This window comes from Lissotriton vulgaris, chromosome 4_1 (assembly GCF_964263255.1).
Source record: "Lissotriton vulgaris chromosome 4_1, aLisVul1.2, whole genome shotgun sequence".
Lineage (NCBI taxonomy): Eukaryota > Metazoa > Chordata > Amphibia > Caudata > Salamandridae > Lissotriton > Lissotriton vulgaris.
In genome coordinates, this window is record NC_141691.1 from 997,073,903 (window position 1) to 997,084,300 (window position 10,398).

A 10,398-nucleotide genomic window follows, 5' to 3' on the forward strand; every position below is an offset into this window, starting at 1 on the left:
AGTCTCACTTTCACTTTTTCTAAATCAGGTGTACTGTTATTCTCCACTTGTGGAATGCAAATCTGAGGAATCCACCACAGAGAGACGCAAGAGCCTGGCAAGCAAGTAGCATAGCGATAGCTCAAAGATTTAAAAGTACCTTTCGCTTGATGGGGTGGTTGTCAGAAGTGTGGCCCAGGCTATGACAGGCACAGATGGGCCCGCTCTTTGCCCGGGCACACCCCTGTGCACATCCCACGCAGCGGGATCCCCTGCAGGCTAATATAGGCGCTTCCGGGTGCTGCTGGCTGTGCTGGTGGCTCTCCTACTGGGGGTAATGCTGGGGCCTGTACTCCTGACCCCACCGCTGCTGCCGGGAAAGAACTGGGCATCCCCAGCAGGCTAATGTAGGTGCCTCCAGGCGCTGCTGGCTGTTGTGGTGGATTTCCTGCCACAGGGAACGCTTGTGCCTGTAGTCCTGCCCGAACCACAGCAGCCGGTAAAGAACTGGGTGTTTCCCGTTCAATGATAAATAACATTGTTCCTTATCCACCCCTCTCCCGGAAGCAAGCTGGATGTGCCACACTCCTGCTGATGTCCAGTAAGACTCTTCTTTAAGTAATACATGATTGCCCCGCACCACCTGTCACACTTCTCTATTGTTAGCACAACGTTCAGCTCTGAGTCATCCCTGCAATCACACACTGAAGTGGCAACATGTGGTGCCTCTATAGCTATAGATGCAACAGAGAGACACTTGCTCACTTGGCAGTTTCAGTATGCAAATGCCAAAGCGCCTTGTTACCCGGACTCACATACTTTATCTCCACAAGAAATCCTTGATCTCATATGTAAAGGTTTCAGGTAGCCTGTCCCCCTTCACTGTCACTCATTGCTTACATTCTCTTGAGGCTGACTTGAGTAATCCAGAGTACTGAAATGTGCTTGCACTAGGCATATGCTGGTTGCTGGCTAGACAATGGGCACTGGTGGGGTGTGCAGGTATACCCAGCTTGCAAAAGGCAGTCTACTTTGTAGACACATCGGAGACGGGGAACAGGTTTTACCACCAAGTAGCGCAAAAGAAGCTGAGCCCACTGCAGCGAGCCACACACATTAAGGAGGTGATTAGAGGAAGGAACTCAAGCCCCAAAGTTCCTTTTTCCCTGCAGGAGGCAGGGAAACCTGTTTGCTGCCAGGCGGCCGTTCAAAAGGAGCGAGGCCCACCACAGCGTGGGACATGCATTAACCCCTTCCATGCTCATGACGGAATGGTTCCGTCATGAGCACAAGTTCAAGGGTGCTCATGACGAAACCATTCCGTCATGAGCACATGCTCAGAAAATCCCTCTGCTGCAGATGACAAGGGATTTCCCTTTTTTTGCTGAGGAAGGTGGAGAAGAGCTTCCCCAACTTCCCCAGGCCTATTTTTGAATTTCGTTGCAATGACAATCGCGTGCATAGCGGGCAATCGTCATTGTAATGAAAACAAAACTGAAACTTAGTTTCAGTTTCTCAGTTTCGGTGCTTGTCGGGCTATTTCAGCCCCAGAGCACCGAAACAGATGGAAGAGGTATAGTTGTAAAGGGGAGAAGCTTCCCTTTCCAGTGGCATCCTTCCCTTTTGGATCCCTGCTGGGGGATCACCACAGGAGGGCAATCCCCAAGCAAGGAACCACCTACTAGCACCCGGAAGGTGGGGAGCGGCCCCTTGGGCAAGGGCCTTTGCCCCCCATATTTTTTGAGGCATAGCTGTCTTTCTGCTCATCCTGGGGGGCAGATGGGGTCAGTAGCCCCCAATCTGAACCCCCCGGGGGGCAGAAAGCCCACTGGGAACCAGGGATTCTTTTTTTATTGATTTTGGGGTGGGGGCTACCCAAAAAGGGCATGGCAATGCCCCCACCCCCTCAGAGAAATGTCAGTATTTTTGCACCCACAAGGGGGCAGATGGGAGCAGTAAACCCACTAGAAACCATGGAATTGTTTTATTGATGTTGCGGTGGGGCTGTTTAAAAAGGGCATGGCAATAAACCCCCCCAGAGAAATGTCAGTCTTTCTGCCCCCCCAGGGGGCAGAAAGCCCACTAGAAAGCAGGTTTTATTTTTATTGATGTTGGGGTGGGGGTTGCCTAAAATGAGCATGACAATGCCCCCACCCCTAGTGAAATTCCAGTTTTTCTGACCCCCGGTAGGGCAGAAGGCCCATTAGAAACCAGAATTTTCTTTTATTGATGTAGGGGTGGGGGCTGCTCAAAATGGGCAGGCCAATGCCCCCCCCCAAAAAAAAATAATGCAACAGTCTTTCTGCTCCCCAAGGGGCAGATAGGGTCAGTAGCCCCTGATCTGCTCTCGGGGGTGGATGGTGGCAGTGGTCCCTGATCTGCCCCCGGGGGGCAGAAATCCCACTAGGCACCAGCGATTACGCATGGGGGAGGGGGCTGCCTAGAATGGGCATCCCAATGCCCCTATCCTCCCAAAAAATAGCCACAGTCTTTCTGGGCATATCAGGGCAAACCCCTGTCCTGATTCTGCCCCCCAGGGCGGCAGAAAGCCCACTAGTCACTGACTTGTTTTTAGCAATGTGCCTACCTGTGGATTTTGTGCCCTAGTGCAGCCGACACATAGGGAATACTAGAAAACCTGTACATTTGTGAAAACTAGACACAAAGAGAAATCCAGGATGGGGTGACTTGTGTGCTTCTCACCAGGTTCTGTAACCTAGAATCCCTTGCAAACCTCAAACTTAGTTTAAAAAAAAAACATTTCTTCACATTTCTGTGATGGAAAGTTCTGGGATCTACATGGATCCACAAAATTCTACCCGCCCGCATTCCCCAAAGTCTTCCGAGAAAAATGGTACCTCATGTGTGTGGGTAGGCCTAGTGCCCACAACAGGAAACGGACCAAAACGCAACGTGGACACACCATATTTTCACTGTTAAAACAACCATTTTTTTGCAAAGTGCCTAGCTGTAGATTTTGAACACTAGCTCTGCCGGCACCTAGGGAAACCTAGCAAACCTATACATTTTTTAAAACTAGACACCAAGGGGAATCCAGGATGGGGTGACTTGTCTGTCTCTCACCAGATTCTGTTACCCAGAATCCCTTGCAAACCTCAAAATTTGTAAAAAGAAACACATTTTCATCATATTTCTGTGGTGGAAAGTTAAGGAATCTGCGTGGATCCACAAAACTCCACCCACCCCACATTCCCCAAAGTCTTACGGGAAAAATGGTACCTCACTTGTGTGGGTAGGCCTAGAGCCCGCAACAGGAAATGGCCCAAAATGCAACGTGGACACACCACATTTTCATAGTGAAAACGGACCCTTTTTTTGCTAAGTGCCTAGCTGAAGATTTTGAACCCTAGATCTACCGGCACCTAGGGAAACCTAGCAAACCTATACATTTTTTAAAACTAGACACGCAGGGGAATCCAGGATGGGGTGACTTGTTTGGCTCCCATCAGGATCTGTTACCCAGAATGCAAACCTCAAAATTTTCCTCACATTTCTGTGGTGGAAAGTTCTGGAATCTGTGTGGATCCACATATTGAGGCGACGTCAAAATTACCTTTCACAAAACAACATGGTTTTTCAAGGGGGGTCCCATGAGTTTTTGGCCCCGGGCTCGGCGGCCATCTAAGGAAACCTACCAAACCCATACATTTCTGAAAACTAGACACCCAGGGGAGACCAGCAAGGTATGGCTTGCTTGGGTTCCACCAGGGCCGTTTCTACCATTAGGCAGGACTAGGCAGCCGCCTAGGGCGGCAAAAGGGGGAGGGCGGCAAAAACATGAGTTTGTGCTGACCCAGGCTGGTTCATTTGTAACCAGCCACGCATGTAACCTGTGCTTCTGAAAAACATAATGTAGTTGACGAAGACTTTAAAAGGGGCGACACAGGATGCAGACAGCAAAACTCTGCACGGGCATTTGTGTGCCTTTTATTGAATAGAGTTGTGTTTTTTGTACAGTGTCTGTCAATAAGCTATTTATGATATAACAAACCAAGATGCCTTTCGAACCGTTGAAAACGAATATATCTAAAGGACAAAACGTATTTAGCTGTAGGCAAAACATGAAGTTTTCTCTTTTCATAAACAGCACCGACATCGACGTGTCTGTTGATCTCTTAAGAGATTCCTTACATTTGAGACACAGGTAAGAACTAGGCCTTTAGGGTGCGCTCGCTTTTTGCTCGCATGTGCAATTTATATCGAGCTTTTAGGTCGCTCTCATCATGTTTAAAAGCAACTTTGGGGGTATGGTGCTTTACGAGCATTTCGAGTGAGGGGCTAATGTTTGGCAGCCTCGGTAAACAAAGTTTTGCCTCTATCACTACGCTCGCATGTGCAATTTTTATCGAGTTTTCAGGATGCTCCTATAATGTTTAAAAGTAACTTTGGGGGTATTGTGCCTTACGAGCATTTCAAGTGAGTGGCTAATGTTTGGCAGCCTTGGTAAACAAAGTTTTGCTTCTATCACTACGCTTGAACATATAGCTGGTAGGCAGTTTTCCAACATAATATTTATCTCTCGGCACACCTATCATTGTGAGCCATTGTGCTTAATTAGTTTTTCCAGTGAGGAACCCATGCATGGGTGTTTTTAGGAAGCAAAGTTTTGCTTCCAATACTTTGCCTGTACATATGGTTTACGTGCAGTTTTCCATCTTATCTCGGCACAGGCACAGAGCAACTTTGGGGTTGGAGTGTTTAACCATTAAATATCCCCGTATTCTTTTGTGCATGACATTGAGTAGGTATCTTTATTAAATTTTAACGGCTGCAACATATAGAGTGTCATTTCTAGATATCTTCATATGTGTAGACTACACAATAGGAAACTTTATAGCAATTGATCCAGCTGTATTGCATTTGCATACGTATGGTGTCTCCGAAAATATTAGGTATATATAATAATCTCATGACCTCCGTTTGCTTATGTTTGGCGTTACAGGCTCGAAAAAGGAAGAACCTTTTCTATGAGAAATAGGTTATACATTTTGCGGTGGGCCTCATCAAGGAATTACCCTATTTTTTAAACAAGCCAGCGAGATAACGTGTTTCATATTTAGGATTCCCAATAAGTCTCAGAAAGATAATAGTTGGTCAGAGCTCACTTTTGTTATTGACTAATTTTTCTTTGTAAGGCTCTAGGCTAGATTCTGTTTCACTTTTGCTTTTACCTTTGTTGCAGACTCACATTCTTGAGCTTTATCGTTTGGAGACTTAGCAGCAGGGCACACAGTCATCATCTTATGATCATAGGACAGTACTTTCTTTCAAGCAGACAAATTGATTGTCCACAAGCACTAAGGTAATAGCCAGGTGCAGTCTTATTAGCTGGACTTTACTGGGGATATGGCATAACAATTTTTCATTCTAAATTATGGTTTTGTCGTTTTCATTAGGACATGTTTTGCAACTACTCCAAATTCAGACATATATGAAACAGCACCAGGTGCCCCATTGTTTTACCAATATTGGTGGTCCTTAAATGATTATAGACAGATCCACGATTTAGGTTAGTCTGTCTCTACTTGCGACGCAACTCCAGCAATGCGCTGCTTTTACGGCAAACATGCGTGACGCATCTGTGCCGTTTTTGCCCCATGGTGCGCCGCATTGTAAATAAGCATGGGCGGAAAATCCGTTACGCTCGCGGATTTTGCGGATTTTCGGTAAATTCGCAATCCGCGAACTCCCGCGAATTTACCGAAAATCCGCAAATCCGCGAGCGGCGGATCTTTTCCGGGGGCAAAAGTTCAAAACTTGAAGCCTGGCCTGTTGTAACTATTTTAGGATGGCGCCGGCAAGCTGCCAGCGCCATCCTAAAATAGTTACTAAGTTAGCTTCAACAGGAAGCTCTAATAGATAAAATAAAGCAGGTGCTCGATTTTATCTATTAGAGCTTCCTGTTGAAGCTAACTTAGTAACTATTTTAGGATGGCGCTGGCTGCTTGCCGACGCCATCGTAAAATAGTTACAACAGGCCAGGCTGCTGAACTGATCTTTCTCTGACCTTTTATGCACACAAGAGGCATGTGAACTAGCATGGAAGCCCCGCACGTTTGGCCCCGCGCACACACTCGCGGTTTGCACCGTCTTCCCGCCATTCACCCACTATGATGGACAGCTCACTCAAGGGACCCCTGCGCCCTTCGGGGCGATTGCATAGTAACACACACATGGTCGCTCGAACTAGTTGATGCTCAAATTCAGTGACTCATTCATTAGCTCAAAAACAATCGTGAGCGTCTTCGAGGCTGGACAGGTGTGCCTCTTCCCAAATCTACCGTGGAAAGTCAGCTGTGATGCTGGGTAGAGGCCTTTGCATCCTTGACTTTCATGAGCGCAATCCCCGTGCTGTTCCTGTGACCAGGAGCTTCTTTCTCTTCATATTATTGTGTTCGCACGGGTTGCTGCAAGTTCGCACGCGTTTTGTACAATTTCGCAATTTGCGAAATTGTATAAAACCCTCGCGAACTTGCAGAAACCCGTGCGAACATTAAAAAAAAAAAATCCGCAAATTCGCGAGAATTCGCGGATTTTGCGGATTGCGAGTTCGCAAATCCGCAAAATCCGCGAACGCGAGATCCGCAAAATTCGCCCATGCTTAATTGTAAATGCAAACAAAACAGGTGATGGATAGAATGTGGATCAATGTCACACATTCACCCCAGTCCAAAGATCTGGGCCCAAATCCATCGTTTTTTTGCACTCCACACCACCCTGGGTTAAACAATGGCGATATGCAAATCAGCTCTGACCCTGTGCCCCATGGGAACAGTCCAGTCCGAACTACAAAAGCCATGTCCTTCCCAGAACGGAATCAAGCATCCGAGGACCGGACCGGTTTCGAGGTAACACCTCTCATCAGCCCGGCTAGCTTGACTCCAGTGGTGTGGAGTGCCTGGGACCCACGTCTGAGCATCCCCAGCGCACTTATGGCGGCAATTGCAAACAAAACAGGTGATGGATAGAATGTGGATCAATGTCACACATTCACCCCAGTCCAAAGATCTGGGCCCAAATCCATCGTTTTTTTGCACTCCACACCACCCTGGGTTAGACAATGGCGATATGCAAATCAGCTCTGACCCTGTGCCCCATGGGAACAGTCCAGTCCGAACTACAAAAGCCATGTCCTTCCCAGAACGGAATCAAGCATCCGAGGACCGGACCGGTTTCGAGGTAACACCTCTCATCAGCCCGGCTAGCTTGACTCCAGTGGTGTGGAGTGCCTGGGACCCACGTCTGAGCATCCCCAGCGCACTTATGGCGGCAATTGCAAACAAAACAGGTGATGGATAGAATGTGGATCAATGTCACACATTCACCCCAGTCCAAAGATCTGGGCCCAAATCCATCTTTTTTTGCACTCCACACCACCCTGGGTTAGACAATGGCGATATGCAAATCAGCTCTGACCCTGTGCCCCATGGGAACAGTCCAGTCCGAACTACAAAAGCCATGTCCTTCCCAGAACGGAATCAAGCATCCGAGGACCGGACCGGTTTCGAGGTAACACCTCTCATCAGCCCGGCTAGCTTGACTCCAGTGGTGTGGAGTGCCTGGGACCCACGTCTGAGCATCCCCAGCGCACTTATGGTGGCAATTGCAAACAAAACAGGTGATGGATAGAATGTGGATCAATGTCACACATTCACCCCAGTCCAAAGATCTGGGTCCAAATCCATCGTTTTTTTGCACTCCACACCACCCTGGGTTAGACAATGGCGATATGCAAATCAGCTCTGACCCTGTGCCCCATGGGAACAGTCCAGTCCGAACTACAAAAGCCATGTTCTTCCCAGAACGGAATCAAGCATCCGAGGACCGGACCGGTTTCGAGGTAACACCTCTCATCAGCCCGGCTAGCTTGACTCCAGTGGTGTGGAGTGCCTGGGACCCACGTCTGAGCATCCCCAGCGCACTTATGGCGGCAATTGCAAACAAAACAGGTGATGGATAGAATGTGGATCAATGTCACACATTCACCCCAGTCCAAAGATCTGGGCCCAAATCCATCGTTTTTTTGCACTCCACACCACCCTGGGTTAGACAATGGCGATATGCAAATTAGCTCTGACCCTGTGCCCCATGGGAACAGTCCAGTCCGAACTACAAAAGCCATGTCCTTCCCAGAACGTAATCAAGCATCCGAGGACCGGACCGGTTTCGAGGTAACACCTCTCATCAGCCCGGCTAGCTTGACTCCAGTGGTGTGGAGTGCCTGGGACCCACGTCTGAGCATCTCCAGCGCACTTATGGCGGCAATTTCAAATAAAACAGGTGATGGATAGAATGTGGATCAATGTCACACATTCACCCCAGTCCAAAGATCTGGGCCCAAATCCATTGTTTTTTTGCACTCCACACCACCCTGGGTTAGACAATGGCGATATACAAATCAGCTCTGACCCTGTGCCCCATGGGAACAGTCCAGTCCGAACTACAAAAGCCATGTCCTTCCCAGAACGGAATCAAGCATCCGAGGACCAGACCGGTTTCGAGGTAACACCTCTCATCAGCCCGGCTAGCTTGACTCCAGTGGTGTGGAGTGCCTGGGACCCACGTCTGAGCATTCCCAGCGCACTTATGGCAGCAATTGCAAACAAAACAGGTGATGGATAGAATGTGGATCAATGTCACACATTCACCCCAGTCCAAAGATCTGGGCCCAAATCCATCTTTTTTTGCACTCCACACCACCCTGGGTTAGACAATGGCGATATGCAAATCAGCTCTGACCCTGTGCCCCATGGGAACAGTCCAGTCCGAACTACAAAAGCCATGTCCTTCCCAGAACGGAATCAAGCATCCGAGGACCGGACCGGTTTCGAGGTAACACCTCTCATCAGCCCGGCTAGCTTGACTCCAGTGGTGTGGAGTGCCTGGGACCCACGTCTGAGCATCCCCAGCGCACTTATGGCGGCAATTGCAAACAAAACAGGTGATGGATAGAATGTGGATCAATGTCACACATTCACCCCAGTCCAAAGATCTGGGCCCAAATCCATCGTTTTTTTGCTCTCCACACCACCCTGGGTTAGACAATGGCGATATGCAAATCAGCTCTGACCCTGTGCCCCATGGGAACAGTCCAGTCCGAACTACAAATGCCATGTCCTTCCCAGAACGGAATCAAGCATCCGAGGACCGGACCGGTTTCGAGGTAACACCTCTCATCAGCCCGGCTAGCTTGACTCCAGTGGTGTGGAGTGCCTGGGACCCACGTCTGAGCATCCCCAGCGCACTTATGGCGGCAATTGCAAACAAAACAGGTGATGGATAGAATGTGGATCAATGTCACACATTCACCCCAGTCCAAAGATCTGGGCCCAAATCCATCGTTTTTTTGCACTCCACACCACCCTGGGTTAGACAATGGCGATATGCAAATCAGCTCTGACCCTGTGCCCCATGGGAACAGTCCAGTCCAAACTACAAAAGCCATGTCCTTCCCAGAACGGAATCAAGCATCCGAGGACCGGACCGGTTTCGAGGTAACACCTCTCATCAGCCCGGCTAGCTTGACTCCAGAGGTGTGGAGTGCCTGGGACCCACGTCTGAGCATCCCCAGCGCACTTAAGGCGGCAATTGCAAACAAAACAGGTGATGGATAGAATGTGGATCAATGTCACACATTCACCCCAGTCCAAAGATCTGGGCCCAAATCCATCGTTTTTTAGCCGGGCTGATGAGAGGTGTTACCTCGAAACCGGTCCGGTCCTCGGATGCTTGATTCCGTTCTGGGAAGGACATGGCTTTTGTAGTTCGGACTGGACAGTTCCCATGGGGCACAGGGTCAGAGCTAATTTGCATATCGCCATTGTCTAACCCAGGGTGGTGTGGAGTGCAAAAAAACTATGGATTTGGGCCCAGTTCTTTGGACTGGGGTGAATGTGTGACATTGATCCACATTCTGTCCATCACCTATTTTGTTTGCAATTGCCGCCATAAGTGCGCTGGGGATGCTCAGACGTGGGTTCCAGGCACTCCACACCACTGGAGTCAAGCTAGCCGGGCTGATGAGAGGTGTTACCTCGAAACCGGTCCGGTCCTCGGATGCTTGATTCCGTTCTGGGAAGGACATGGCTTTTGTAGTTCGGACTGGACTGTTCCCATGGGGCACAGGGTCAGAGCTGATTTGCATATCGCCATTGTCTAACCCAGGGTGGTGTGGAGTGCAAAAAAACGATGGATTTGGGCCCAGATCTTTGGACTGGGGTGAATGTGTGACATTGATCCACATTCTGTCCATCACCTGTTTTGTTTGCAATTGCCGCCATAAGTGCGCTGGGGATGCTCAGACGTGGGTCCCAGGCACTCCACGCCACTGGAGTCAAGCTAGCCGGGCTGATTAGAGGTGTTACCTCGAAACCGGTCCGGTCCTCGGATGCTTGATTC